The sequence below is a fragment of the Pseudophryne corroboree genome, chromosome 10, assembly GCF_028390025.1.
Source record: "Pseudophryne corroboree isolate aPseCor3 chromosome 10, aPseCor3.hap2, whole genome shotgun sequence".
Lineage (NCBI taxonomy): Eukaryota > Metazoa > Chordata > Amphibia > Anura > Myobatrachidae > Pseudophryne > Pseudophryne corroboree.
In genome coordinates, this window is record NC_086453.1 from 302,737,577 (window position 1) to 302,747,395 (window position 9,819).

Consider the following 9,819-nt stretch of genomic DNA (forward strand, 5'->3'; position numbering starts at 1 on the left):
AGAGAGACAGCTACACACATGGAGAGAGAGAGAAAGAGGCATGAGGAGAAAAGACAGGGACTACTTACCCGATCAGCCATCCCCCCTCCAGCATGCCAGACACGGACCTGCTGCAGAAACACTTCCTCACCCGACCTGTGAACTCTCAAAGGCCCATGGGAACAGCCTGAGAGGAGCTGGCCGGGTGAAGTGACTCTGCAGCTCCCCCTACAGTTCAGTCAGCCCAGCCTCCACATAAGTGTAATGAGAATGTGCTGCAGCTGCACATTACAGACAGAGCCTGCCCTGCTGCCTTGAAGTTCTCCGTCTCCGGTAAACTTCGGGGGTGGGGGGTCACAATCGGCACCCCTTGGTGTAAGCTCGGGAGGGGGTTGGACATTGTTTGCGGCAGTCAGCCCGGGAAGGGGGGTGGATTGGTATTCTGACAGTACAATCCACCCCTGCTGCCACTGCCCAATCATTTAGTGACAGGGGAGTGCTCTCATATCTGAAAGCACGCCCCTTGTCAAAGCGGCACTCCTAGAGGTGCCGCTTGCAGGGCTTTTTGTAATGGGCTTTTACTGCCCGATACCTGGCCCCGCCCCCCGCTTCCGGCCCTCTCATATAGCCAGCGGGAGGCACCGAAAGCGCTGCCTCCGATTCATAAGTAAAACCGTTTTTTTTATATATAAAAATTTGATTAAAATAATATAAAGTTTAAGCACATACTTATGACACATCATATGTGTCATAAGTATATTCTTTCTATTATTTTAATCATTTATGACAGGGGAGGCACTGCCTCCCCTGCCTCCCCTGACTGCACGTCCCTGGCACTGTGGACGAGAAATGCAGGGGGGAGATGATGGTGCGGCTAAGAGACGCAGGGGGGAGATGATGGTGTGGTTGGCAGACAGCAGGGAGAAGATGATGGTGTGGCTGGGAGACAGTGGGGAGAATATAACGGTGTGATTGAGAGTCACGGGGGGAAAATGATTGTGTGACTGAAAGATGTAGGACAGGGGTGGGGAACCTTTTTTCTACCAAGGGCCTTTTAGATATTTATAAAATCCTGCGGGGGCCATACAAAAATTATCAACTTAAAAATTAGCCTGCCCCCAGTAGTGCACTGCCAGATACACATATTCCGCCACAGTGCTAGATACACATATGCCACCACAGTGCCAGATACACATATGCCGCCACAGTGCCAGATATACATATGCCGCCACAGTGCCAGATACACATATGCCGCCACAGTGCCAGATACACATATGCCGCCAGTAGTGCAGCGCCAGATACACATATGCCGCCACAGTGCTAGATACACATATGCCACCACAGTGCCAGATACACATATGCCGCCACAGTGCCAGATACACATATGCCGCCACAGTGCCAGATACACATATGCCGCCACAGTGCCAGATACACATATGCCGCCAGTAGTGCAGCGCCAGATACACATATGCCGCCACAGTGCCAGATGCACATATGCTGCCACAGTGTCAGATATGCCCCCACAGTTTCAGATATGCCCCCATAGTACCAGGTACACACGTGTCCCCAAAGTGCCAGAAAAAGATATGCCCCCACAGTGCCAGATACAGATATGTCACCACAGTGCCAGATACAGATATGCCCCCACAGTGCCAGATACAGATATGTCACCACAGTGCCAGATACAGATATGTCACCACAGTGCCAGATACAGATATGCCCCCACAGTGCCAGATACAGATATGCCACCACAGTGCTAGATATGCCCCTACAGTGTCAGATACAGATATGCCCCCACAGTGCCAGATACAGATATGTCACCACAGTGCCAGATACAGATATGCCCCCACAGTGCCAGATACAGATATGTCACCACAGTGCCAGATACAGATATGCCACCACAGTGCTAGATACAGATATGTCACCACAGTGCCAGATACAGATATGCCCCCACAGTGCCAGATACAGATATGCCACCACAGTGCTAGATATGCCCCTACAGTGTCAGATACAGATATGCCCCCACAGTGCCAGATACAGATATGCCCCCACAGTGCCAGATACAGATATGTCACCACAGTGCCAGATACAGATATGTCACCACAGTGCCAGATACAGATATGCCCCCACAGTGCCAGATACAGATATGTCACCACAGTGCCAGATACAGATATGTCACCACAGTGCCAGATACAGATATGTCACCACAGTGCCAGATACAGATATGTCACCACAGTGCCAGATACAGATATGCCACCACAGTGCTAGATATGCCCCCACAGTGTCAGATATGCCCCCATAGTGCCAGGTACACACATGCCCCCCCTTCCCTGTGGTGCTCACCGCTGCTGCTCCAGTGCTGCTGGCCTTCTGCTGCTGTGTGTGACAGGGGAGGAGAGCGCAGCGTGCGCCTCTCCTGCCCCTTTGTGATCAGTCCGGCGGCGGCGTGTGTCATCTGCAGGAAGGAGAGCGTAGCTATATCCAGCGGCGGTGGATAGGTCCTCAATCCAGCCCCCAGTTCGTGAGCTAATCAGAACTCACGGACCGGCAGCGGTGGCTCCTGATTGGCTGCCGGTCCGCCAGCTCTGATTGGCTCACGAACCGGCTGCTGGTTTGAGATCCTACACGCCACCGCTGGACATAGCTGCACTCTCCTCCCTGCAGATGACACACGCCGGACTAAGCACAAAGGGGCAGGAGAGACGCACGCTGCGCTCTCCTTCCCTTGTCACACACAGCAGCGGGTGGCTGGGCCAGATCAATTAGCTTTGCGGGCCTTATACGGCCCGCGGGTCGGAGGTTCCCCACCCTTGATGTGGGTGTAAAAGGTGACATAGGTGGGCGAGTCTGGTTGAATCTCTGTTGTATGATGATGACTTTGGTTATATTGCTACAGAAACAGGCATCTTCTGGACCATGTGATTTCCTTCATGAATAGTGAATACCGACTGAAGACGCCATCTGCCCATGGAGGATACATTTCTTCAGAGGTTCCTCATTGTGAGAAACCACCATAAAGGTAAGGTACATATGGAATGTAAATGAATGTTCTCAGAGCAGAGGCACAACTCTGGGAGGCAATGGAGGCATCTGCCGCCGGGCTCCTGCTCTGAAGGGGGGCACCTCTCCTCCCATTCTGTGACAACATTTAATTACGTTAATTGATAGCTACTGCTATCACTTCAGTGGCCCACTTACTCACTGGTCCCTGTACCTTACAGATCACACCCTTTTTATTATAGATACACATTTTACAAGTGTCAAACCCAGGATTAGAAACCACAACCTAGTACACTGGAAGCAGACACCTTACTGATGAAGCTGTTTGCTCCTGTATAGGAAATACAGTATGAGAATTATTACTATATAAAGTTACTTCTCTGACAATTACACGTAACTTCTCATATTTAGAATTCACAGGCTTTCTGTACAGGAGCAAATTGCTCCATCAGTAAAGTGCCTATAGTCATATGTGATTTAATATAAAAGACAATGAAATATATATACACAGTATATATATATATATATATATATATATATATATAAACATACAACCATATTTATCTACTGATAATATAGGGGGGGCACTAATATTTATTTTGTCTCCGGGCAATTGGAAAGAACTTACGCCATTGTCTCAGAGTGATGAGAAATGGGGACGTGTCATGTCGACACACCACCATTTGCATTTGCCACACCCCTTGTGACACGTGGCCACACCCAGTACCACTAAAGGTGTGTACACACATGGTAAGATCCCCCTATCCCATCACCCGTTTCCCAGCTCTTCTGTGCCGCAATCTCACTTTCTACCACTCTGTCACCTGTATCCCGGCTCCTCTGTGCTGCTTCCACTATCCCATCACTCGTTTATTGTCTACTTTGTGCCAGTTTCTCCCATCCCATCACCTGTGTTCCGGCTCCTCTGTGATGCTTCCCCACAACCCTATCAAGCATATCCCAGCTTTTCTCTGCCACCTCCTCCCATTGCGTCACCTGTGTTCCGGCTCCTATGTACAGCTTCCCCCCATTCCGTCATCTGTATCCCGGCTCCAATGTGCCACTTCCCCCCATCTCGTCACCTGTGTTCCGGCTCCTCTGTGATGCTTCCCCACAACTCTATCACCCCTATCCCAGCTTCTCTGTGCCACCTCCTCCCATTGCGTCACCTGTGTTCCGGCTCCTATGTACAGCTTCCCCCCATTCCGTCATCTGTATCCCGGCTCCAATGTGCCACTTCCCCCATCTCGTCACCTGTGTTCCGACTCCTCTGTGATGCTTCCCCACAACCCTATCACCCATATCCCAGCTTCTCTATGCCACCTCTTCCCATTGCGTCACCTCAGTCCTGGCTCCTATTTACAGCTTCCCCCCATTCTGCTATCTATATCTTGGCTCCTCTGTGCCACTTTCCCCCATCCCATCACCTATATACCGGCTCTTTTGTGCCACTTACCACCCATCCCAATATCTGTATCCCGGCTCCTCTAGGCCACTTACCACCCATCCCATCCCCTATATTCTGGCTCCTCTGTGCTGCATCTGGGACTTGTTACTGAAGGGTCTATTCATTAAGAAAACAAAAACTGAATTGTTACTTATCATCATCGATGCTATGTATAACTGTAATAAGTAGCAATTCATGTATACTCACCTTTCCGACGAAGCACTGCGGAATCCGAGGGTCCAGCGGTGATGGCTTCTCCAGGTAGTCCCATCTCTGGTGCGTGGAGTCAGAAGGCGGGTCCCTCTACGCATGTGCCGCCTATTGACCTCCCAGCAGGCCGCAGTGGCTGCTGGGAGGTTGGGGAGTGGAGCCAGCACCGGGTGCGAACAGAAAGCTGGGAAGCACTGAGCTTCCCTGCCGTCTCTGTACCGCAGTTCAGGTTACACCATCCTGAAATGGTGAACCTGAACTCCATGAAGAGGCAGAAAGCAGAGCTTTCCACTCCTTCATGCAGAGCTGGATTAAGGTTCCAGGGGGCCCAGGGCACTTAGGACAAAGGGGCCCCCACAGACTGAAAAAGTACAAATGGATGGACAGCTACTTCAAAAGGACCCGTAGGACTGAGCGTTAGTAGTGGGCTGGGGTAAGCCGGCAGAGAGGGGAGCTGCACAGCGATGTGCTGTGGTGTCATACGGCTATGTGTATGAGCATGCTGCAGCACCAGAGACACAGAGACGGACCTGGGGGAGTGGCGCTAATATCTAAGCCAGCCGACAGCCACCTGTATGCAGCTGACAGTGAGAAGGAGGTGGCCTGGAGTCGCGGCTCCCCGGAGTATTAGAGTACTGTACCTCCGATCCTGTGTGTGGCTGCAACCTGCACACGGTTCACCGCTGGGACTCCAGTGCATACCAGCAAAAGCGCTGGAGATGGAATACAGGATGGCAGGCATGGGGGCCCCTGAGACAGGAGGGCCCAGGGTAATGTACCCACTGTGACCCCCCCTTAATCCGGCTCTGCCTTCATGAATCGCACTCACCGTACAAAAGTATGGTGATACGATTCAGGCACAGAGCGGGGGTGCCGCTGAAGAAGTCGGCAACTTCTCCACAGTAACCCGCTCTGTGAATTGCACTAGGCAGAAAAACACCCTGTTTAACACAAAACAGGGCTTTTTGTTCTGCTACATGAATAGACACCTTACAGCACTATCTACATGTTAAACATTAATACTTCCCCTTTATGAGTTCCCACAAAATATTAGTACAGCCTCCCCTCCCCTCCACACACATATACACATAACTTTAAGTCACCCACAAATAACATCAATATACCAAAATAAAACATTAATGCATGACTCCATAATAGTACTACACCCCACCCCATGTAATATTACTGCAATACCCACCTCCCTAGATTATTTTAATAAATCCCAGATAACGCTACAAATCACCATAAGACACTTACCTCTGCTTGAAGGAGGTCCTGTAGTCTCCTGTCGGTCATCATCATGGTCCCCCCATACTGTAGAACTGGAGCGGACTATAAGGTGAAGCACTGCAGGCTCAAGACAGTCAGAACCAGCGGAGTGAAAATTGGTGGGGCCCCAGAGGGAGGAGGTGGAGCCTCAGGAGAGGAAGAAGAACATTGGTTGCTTGTCCCGGGGGAGGGAGCAGCCACTGTGCAGAGAAGGAAAGGGGGCGGACGCAGGAAACTGCTGCTGCTGGCTGCACCAGACATGTCAGACTGTGATGTGTCTGCAGACTCAGCCAGACAGCATTTGGAAGGTGCGGGAGAGGCGGCCACTGGTTATGCTATCCACGTCCGCCGCCAGTGATAAGTAAAATAAGGATGTCTCTTTGAGAGACACCCTTATGATGCCAACAGCCTCAGAGCTGCCCGCTCAGGTGCCGGTGCCCTTAAAGCTGCCTAAGGGTAGCGTCGGCTCTGCCCTTACCCTACTTAAAACAAAAGAAACTACTTGCAGTACTTACCCTACATCAGTCATACCAGCCATAGCTGCCGGCTTCTGTTCCCCAGAACCGGAAGTCTCCCTGTCCACATACTACAGGAGGTACGGAGGGGTGGGGGTGAGGGCGGACTCGGAGTGCACAGGAATCCTGGAAAGCCTGGACACGTGGGAGTGACTGGGCGGGGCTTCGAGCGGACACCCATGGTGACAGGCAGAGCTGCGGCCGGAGATGACCAGGGAGGGGGCCGGTCTGCGGTACGGCAGCTACAGCGCTGCCTGGCTAGGGATGTAATGTAATGTAATTATTGCATGAGGTGTGCCGAGAAGGAGCTAGGCGCACCACACTGCGGGCAGCACTGCAGCTAGCTGCAATGGTGGGGGAACTGATAGGTAGTAGTATTACTTGGCCCTTGGCCTTGTGCTGGCGGTCCTGCGCCCACAGTGCACATGTGCTTTGTGCCAGGCACAGCTGGCACACACCTAGTTACGGCCCTGTGTGTGTGTGTGTGTGTGTGTGTGTGTGTGTGTGTGTGTCTGTGTGTGTATCAGGGCCGGCTCCAGGCCTACTAGCACCCTGAGCGAGAAAATATGAAAGCGCCCACTCCCATACTCTATGCGCGCGCTCCTGGAAAAGTGTGTGTGGCCTCTGGAAAAGTGGGCGGGGCCTCACAACTTCATATTATCAAACTATAAATATATTTTCTCTGACGTCCTAGTGGATGCTGGGTACTCCGTAAGGACCATGGGGAATAGACGGGCTCCGCAGGAGACTGGGCACTCTAAAGAAAAGATTAGGTACTACATCTGGTGTGCACTGGCTCCTCCCTCTATGCCCCTCCTCCAGACCTCTGTTAGAATCTGTGCCCGGCCAGAGCTGGATGCACTCTAGGGGCTCTCCTGAGCTTCCTAGAAAGAAAAGTATTTCTTAGGTTTTTTATTTTCAGTGAGATCTGCTGGCAACAGACTCACTGCTACGTGGGACTTAGGGGAGAGAAGCAAACCTACCTGCTTGCAGCTAGCTTGTGCTTCTAGGCTACTGGACACCATTAGCTCCAGAGGGATCGAACACAGGGCCCGACCTCGATCGTCCGTTCCCGGAGCCGCGCCGCCGTCCCCCTTGCAGAGCCAGAAGACGGAAGAAACCGGAGGAAATCGGCGGCTGAAGTCTTCGGTCTTCATTAAGGTAGCGCACAGCACTGCAGCTGTGCGCCATTGCTCCCTATGCACACCACACACTCCGGTCACTGATGGGTGCAGGGCGCTGGGGGGGGGGGCGCCCTGGGCAGCAATTAGAGTACCTTACATGGCAAATTGGCATATAATACAGCTTTTAAGCTGTATATGTGCATAATCCCCCGCCATTATACAGATAAAAAAGCGGGAGAAGCCCGCCGAGAAGAGGGCGGGGCTATCTTCCTCAGCACACCGGCGCCATTTTCTCTTCACAGCTCCGCTGGAAGACAGCTCCCCAGGCTCTCCCCTGCAATTTCCAGACATCAAGGGTAAAAAAGAGAGGGGGGCACTAAATTTAGGCGCAAAACTATATATAAAGGCAGCTATAGGGAAAATCGCTTTTGTTAGTGTAAATCCCTGATTATATAGCGCTGTGGTGTGTGCTGGCATACTCTCTCTCTGTCTCCCTAAAGGACTTTGTGGGGTCCTGTCCTCAGTCAGAGCATTCCCTGTGTGTGTGTGCGGTGTGTCGGTACGGCTGTGTCGACATGTTTGATGAGGACGCTTACGTGGAGGTGGAGCAGGTGCCGATAAGTGTGATGTCGCCCCCTGCGGGGCCGACACCTAAGTGGATGGATATGTGGAAGGTATTAACCGACAGTGTCAACTCCTTACATAAAAAGTTCGATGACGCAGCTTTGGGACAGCCGGCATCTCAGCCCGCGCCTGCCCAGGCATCTCAGAGGCCGTCAGGGACTCAAAAACGCCCGCTACCTCCGATGGCTGACACAGATGTCGACACGGAGTCTGACTCCAGTGTCGACGAGGATGAGACAAATATACAATCCACTAGGGCCATCCGATGTATGATTACGGCAATGAAAAATGTGTTGCACATTTCTGACATTAACCCGGTTACCACAAAAAAGGGTATTATGTTTGGGGAGAAAAAGCAGCCAGTGACTTTTCCCCCATCTGATGAGTTAAACGAATTGTGTGAAGAAGCGTGGGGTTCCCCAGATAAGAAACTAGTAATTTCTAAGCGGTTACTAATGGCGTACCCTTTCCCGCCAACGGATAGGTTACGCTGGGAGACATCCCCTCAGGTGGACAAAGCGCTCACACGCTTATCAAAAAAGGTGGCACTGCCGTCTCAGGATACGGCCGCCTTAAAGGAGCCTGCAGATAGAAAGCAGGAGGCTATCCTGAAGTCTGTGTATACACACTCAGGTACTATACTGAGACCTGCTATTGCTTCAGCATGGATGTGCAGTGCTGCAGCAGCGTGGTCTGATTCCCTGTCTGATAACATTGATTCCCTTGACAGGGACACTATATTGCTAACCATAGAGCATATTAAAGACATAGTCTTATATATGAGAGATGCACAGAGGGACATTTGCCGACTGGCATCTAGAATTAATGCGATGTCCATTTCTGCCAGGAGAGTATTATGGACTCGGCAGTGGACGGGTGATGCTGATTCTAAAAGGCACATGGAAATTTTGCCTTATAAGGGTGAGGAATTGTTTGGGGACGGTCTTTCGGACCTCGTATCCACAGCAACAGCTGGGAAGTCGACTTTTTTACCTCAGGTTCCCTCACAGCCTAAGAAAGCACCGTATTATCAAGTACAGTCCTTTCGGCCTCAGAAAGGCAAGCGGGTTAGAGGCGCGTCCTTTCTGCCCAGAGGCAGGGGTAGAGGGAAAAAGCTGCACCATACAGCCAGTTCCCAAGAACAAAAATCCTCCCCTGCTTCCACTAAGTCCACCGCATGACGCTGGGGCTCCACATGTGGAGCCAGGTGCGGTGGGGGCCCGTCTCCAAAACTTCAGCGACCAGTGGGTTCGCTCACAGGTGGATCTCTGGGTTCTACAAGTGGTATCTCAGGGATACAAGCTGGAATTCGAGACGTCTCCCCCTCGCCGTTACCTCAAATCAGCCTTGCCAGCTACTCCCCAGGACAGGGAGGTAGTACTGGCGGCAATTCACAAGCTGTACCTCCAGCAGGTGATAATAAAAGTTCCCCTCCTTCAACAGGGACGGGGTTACTATTCCACAATGTTTGTGGTACCGAAACCAGACGGTTCGGTGAGACCCATTCTAAATTTGAAATCCTTGAACACTTATATAAGGAAGTTCAAGTTCAAAATGGAATCGCTCAGGGCGGTTATTGCAAGCCTGGAAGAGGGGGATTACATGGTATCACTGGACATCAAGGATGCTTACCTACATGTCCCCATTTACC